At 42.5% G+C, this 5,546-nt stretch overlaps 1 pseudogene; it reads left to right on the top strand.

Annotated features, from left to right (window-relative positions):
• Positions 1–2,584: 2,584 nt before the first annotated feature.
• LOC127224071 (glyceraldehyde-3-phosphate dehydrogenase-like) lies at positions 2,585–3,642 on the top strand (annotated as a pseudogene).
• Positions 3,643–5,546: the final 1,904 nt, after the last annotated feature.

Raw genomic sequence — 5,546 nt, 5'->3', positions numbered from 1 at the left:
AGTTATTCACCCATCTGGGTTTCTTCGGGTACTCCATCTATCTAAGGGATGACTTTATTTTATTTAGATAAACTGATCCTCTGTGTTGGGGTAACCAGCAAATGTGCCTTCCTCCAGGAACCAGTGACTTAACACCCCAGGGTCAACTTTATTCCTTTATCTCTAAATCCTACAAATTATTCACATCCACTTAGAAGCTGCCTCCTCAGTGAACCTGGGCAAGTTATTCAATCTCTTTATGTTACGGTTTCTTCAAGGATAAAAAGCATGACTGAGGGAGGTTCGTATCCAAAGGGTTGTGAGGATGAAAAGAAATAACTCAAAGCATTTAGCAGTTCTCCTTGCCCAGGACGAGTGTTCTGTAAATGTTAGCTATTAATTTTTCTTTGAACTTACTCCTGATAGACTCATTGCACACATGCAAAACGTTTTCTAATGGTTGAGGCAGGAAGGTCCAAGCATTGTTTACATTCTTTATGAATGCCATAAGCAATGCATTGTGCATGGGGGAGGAATACCTGAAGGCTACCAGAAAGTACAGAGATTTGTAATCGCATTGCTTATACTGTCAAAATTTATATTTTAAATTTTTTAAACTTCCCTTTTAAACTTAACATTGTTATAAACGTCTGTACGTGTCAACAAATGTGTCTCTATAACATTCTTAATACCTGTGAACATTTCTTTATTGGAGTGGAGCTATTTAGCTAATTCTTAATTATTCAAATTAATTATTCATGTTAAATTTTCATGCTTTTTTATATTATTTTCTTACACTTCAAAGTGTTCTATAAATTTTGTACATTTTTTTTGAGAACTCAACCAACTTTTTCCTAAGGATAACTTCATAGAAATGAAATTTTTGACTCTGATGGTCCACTGTATCAAAGAAACCTCTTGTAAGTCTGTGTAGCCAAGTTGAGCTTCAGAGGGTATGGTGTAAATTGGCAGTCCCACCAGCTGAGAAAATTCCATTTCCTCACTTCCACCCCAACCTTGACTACTACTGAAAATCTTTGCCAAGTTGATAGGTTATTAATGTAATTTCATATTTTAATTTAAATTTTTTATCAGGCAGAGGGATGGAAATTTTAATACATTCATTCATCAAGTGTGTGAATTTTTTTTCTTTTGTAACATCCCAGACATTAAAGAGGTGCTAAAGGGTGTTGTGAAGAACATAGACTGAGGGGCTGAGGAGACAGCTTAGTAGGGAAGAGCACTTGCTGCCCAAGTATAAGGACCTGAGTTCTAATCCCAGCACCAGCTGAAAAAGACAGGATGCATGGAGCAGGGACAGAAATTTCCTGGTGACAGCCCAGCTCTAGGTTCAGTGAGAGACCCTGTCTCAATGGAATAAAGCAGAAAGTGACAGAGCTGGACATCTGATGTCGTCCTTTGGCCTCTGCATACGCACATTTGTGCTCTTAGACCTACATATACGAAAACAACAACAACAACACACACATACATGAATATAACATAAACTCAAGACTAACCACTCATCCTCAGTCTACAGCATGCCTATTGAAGTGGGGCCAATACCAGTACCAGTTATCACAAGGAGAGGTACATGAGAGTATTGGAGACAAGAAATTGCTGTTACTGTTTGTCTGTGCTTTCCTTGATGTGCTGGGCTTTGTCAGGTAGCTGTGCTACAGAGCACAAAGTGATGACCATCCAGAAGTAGTAGTACACACAAAGGAAGGGCTATGAGCCACCATGATAGCTCTGACATTTGAGCCTTCCCATGCCTTCATGTGTTGTTGCAGATTTAAGAAAGACAGTGGTTCATACACTACTCTGTCCTTGATAAAACCCATTTTAAGTTTTGACAAGGTAACAACATGACATGTTTTCTGTCTGCACATGATACTGTCATACAGCCAACCTGTTCCATCTTTTACCTAATGATATGCATTGAACAGGAATGATTAAAAAGAAAAAGTCATTATTTTGCTCCTAGAATTCCACAGGCCTAGTCTTCTGGATTCTCTGATGCCTCTTCACTACACATAATTGGGAAGATCTTGAAGCCAGGCTTGGGCCCTCCTGCTAGCTAAAATTTGGTTCTCAACCTTCCTAATGCAGCTACCCTTTAATACAGTTGTGGTGACCCCCAACTATAAAATAATCTCACTGATACTTCATCACTATAATTTTGCTGCTGTTGCAAATCAGAATGTGAATACCTGATATTCATGACACCTGTGGGGGTCATGATCCACAGGTTGAGAACCAACTAGACTAGGACCACATATAGCAACTATCCACAGGGGCTCAAAGGGAAGTTCAAAGCACACGACTCAACCCCTTGTTTCACAGAGCTTCTGAATCACTCCTATCAAGATAAATCCAAGGAGCTTGCCAACTTTGGAATGTGGAGATCTGTATCCTCTATTAGCAACATGCAAAGTGAATCCCTGAGTTGAAGGAGACAGTTAATAGTGGAGAAGCCATGATTACTTGAGCCTATTCTGTTCACACATGTTGTTAAGAAAGGCTTGAAAGGGCTCTCTGCTCCTCCCTGTTCTAGAGACAGCCGCATCTTTTCATGCAGTGCCAGCCTCGTTTCTGAGACACAATGGTGAAGGTGAACGGATTTGGTCGTATTCAACGCCTGGTTACCAGGGCTTCCATCAATTCTGACAAAGTGGACATTGTTGCCATCAATGACCCCTTCATTGACCTCAACTACATGGTCTATATGTTCCAGTATGACTCTACCCATGGCAAGTTCAAGGGCACAATCAAGGCTGAGAATGGGAAGCTTACCATCAACGGGAAGGCTATTACTATCTTCCAGGAGCGAGATCCCGCCAACATCAAATGGGGTGATGCTGGTGCCGAATATGTTGTGGAGTCTACTGGTGTCTTCACCACCATGGAGAAGGGTGGGGCCCACTTGAAGGGTGGGGCCAAGAGGGTCATCATCTCTGCCCCTTCTGCTGATACCCCCATGTTTGTCATGGGTGTGAACCATGAGAAATATGACAACTCCCTCAAGATTGTCAGCAACGCTTCCTGCACCACCAACTGTTTAGCTCCCTAGCCAAGGTCATCCATGACAACCTTGGCATTGTGGAAGGACTCATAACCACAGTCCATGCCATCACTGAAACCCAGAAGACTGTGGATGGCCCCTCCGGGAAGCTGTGGCGTGATGGACGTGGGACTGCCCAGAACATCATCCCTGCATCCACTGGTGCTGCCAAGGCTGTGGGTAAGGTCATCCCAGAACTGAACGGGAAGCTCACTGGCATGGCCTTCCATGTTCCTACCCGCAGTGTGTCCGTCGTGGATCTGACATGCCGCCTGGAGAAAGCTGCCAAGTATGATGAAATCAAGAAGGTGGTGAAACAGGCATCCGAGGGCCCACTGAAGGGCATCCTGGGCTACACTGAGGACCAGGTTGTCGCCTGCGACTTCAACAGTGACTCCCACTCTTCCACCTTTGACGCTGGGGCTGGCATCGCTCTCAATGACAATATCGTAAAGATCATTTCCTGGTATGACAATGAATTCGGCTACAGCAACAGAGTGATGGACCTCATGGCCTCCTGGCCTCCAAGGAGTAAGAGCCCATCCTGGACCATCCACCCCCAGCAAGGACATGAGCAAGAGAGAGGCCCTGGCTGCTGAGCAGTCCCTGTCCAACAACCCCCGACACTAATCTCCCTCACATTTTCCATCCCAGACCCCCCAGAATTAAGGGGCTTAGGGAGCCCTGCTCTCTTGAGTGCCATCAATAAAGTCCACTGCACCTGTAAAAAAAAAAAAAAAAAAGAAAGAAAGAAAGAAAGAAAGAAAGAAAGAAAAGAAAAGAAAAAAAAAAAAAAGAAAGAAAGGCTTGAAAGGAAGAAGCCCATAGCCTAGATGTGGAGACTCTTTATCTGATAGACTAAGCACCCTCTCACTCACTCTCCCAGCCAATCCCCAAGCTTTTTTCTTAGTCCTTCACCTTCCATAACTGCTCCAGCTCTACATAGTGTCCCCATCTCAGTTTCCTCATATGGAGGATGAAAGATGCAGTTCCCAAAGGCATTCTGGAATAAACTTCACACTTCCATTAGTACACCTATATATTGACCCAAGATTGTTGAGACAGGACAATAAAAGATCACCACCTCCATAATCAAAATGATTGGAAAGCAAGGTCAAAGCCCCAGCCAGGGCTAGGGATGTAGATCAGTTGATAAAGTGTCTGTCTTGTAAGCATGAGGACCTGGATTCAATCCCCAGAACCTACATTAAAAAAAAAAAAAAAAAAGCAGGAAGATATAAAGATATAGTATGTGCTTGTAGTTCCAGTGCTAGGAGGCAAAGAAGGTGGTCCTCAGTCAGCCCAGCTTACTTGGCAAATTCCAGGCCAATAAAAGGTCCTATTTAAAAAAAAATAGAAAAAAATAGATGGTCTCTGGTCTCTACACACACATGCACAAATGCATGTGCATCTAAACACACACTAAACACATACTCTCACACACACCAAGAAGGCACACTCAGGAAGGAACAAGATACAACTCAGGGCATTTCACTCCCACACTCTGACAGGTCAGGTACACTCAAAATGAGGCTGCTTTAACACTTCAAAGTGTGGACACTAATTTAGATAAAGCATCGACACTGAGTTAGGTAAAACATGGACAGTGGCTTAGGTACGTAGGATGTAAAAAGAAGTCTCCCTATTCTATACATTGCAACGTTCTAGAGTTTAGACTTTAAAATATCAAGATGGACTTCACCCTTGCCTTTTCTGGCTTCAATCCACCAATCTGTACATGGCACTCAGTCTTCAGAGTCACCACAGATGGGTGACAGTCCTACGGGGAACCCCAGAAGAGCCCATTGGCAACCCACATTAAGCCTTACTAGTCTAGATGAACTGTTTCCAAAGCAGGGTGCATAATTACTCAACATTCTGAAACAAGTCAGATTGTACACATATGTAAATAAATACATATGTTCCAGCCTTATAGATTTATCTGTGGATACTAGATTTGAGCATATTAATATATATGGTGTATATGTAACAGATTAGTGCAATAGCAAATAGTAACTTATAAACAAATATCTATTTATCTGACATGCATTCTAAATCAAGAGTCTAGTGAGGGGCATAGACACTTCAAAGGCTTAACCCTAAATATTCATTAGAGAAGTAGCTATTTCTACAAAATAGGTATTGCTTTAATTATGGTCATCTGTGCACTGACCTCTGTATTGTTATGTGCCTTTTATTTGTGCTCTGTGTCTTGTCACCCAAAGTAGGTTATAGATGCCTTAAAGACAGCCTCTGCTTCTTGCTTTGTCCTCTTCCTCAGCAGGGTGCTAGACCCATCAGCCTCTGCCACTTGCTAGCTATTGAACTTTGATGAAACCTCAGTCTTTCCTCAAGAATACTGAGGAGTGTCACGTTCACAGAATTGGCGTGGATAAAATTCGAGACGGTTGTGCAGAGTGACTAAAAATACATTCAGGGCTCAGTGAATGGGAGTTACATTTATTAAATTCCCCAGAGTCTGTGTATATGGGGTGCTAGGTGC

The sequence above is a fragment of the Phodopus roborovskii genome, unplaced genomic scaffold, assembly GCF_943737965.1.
Source record: "Phodopus roborovskii unplaced genomic scaffold, PHOROB, whole genome shotgun sequence".
NCBI lineage: Eukaryota > Metazoa > Chordata > Mammalia > Rodentia > Cricetidae > Phodopus > Phodopus roborovskii.
This window is presented reverse-complemented; position numbering and strand designations above follow the sequence as displayed.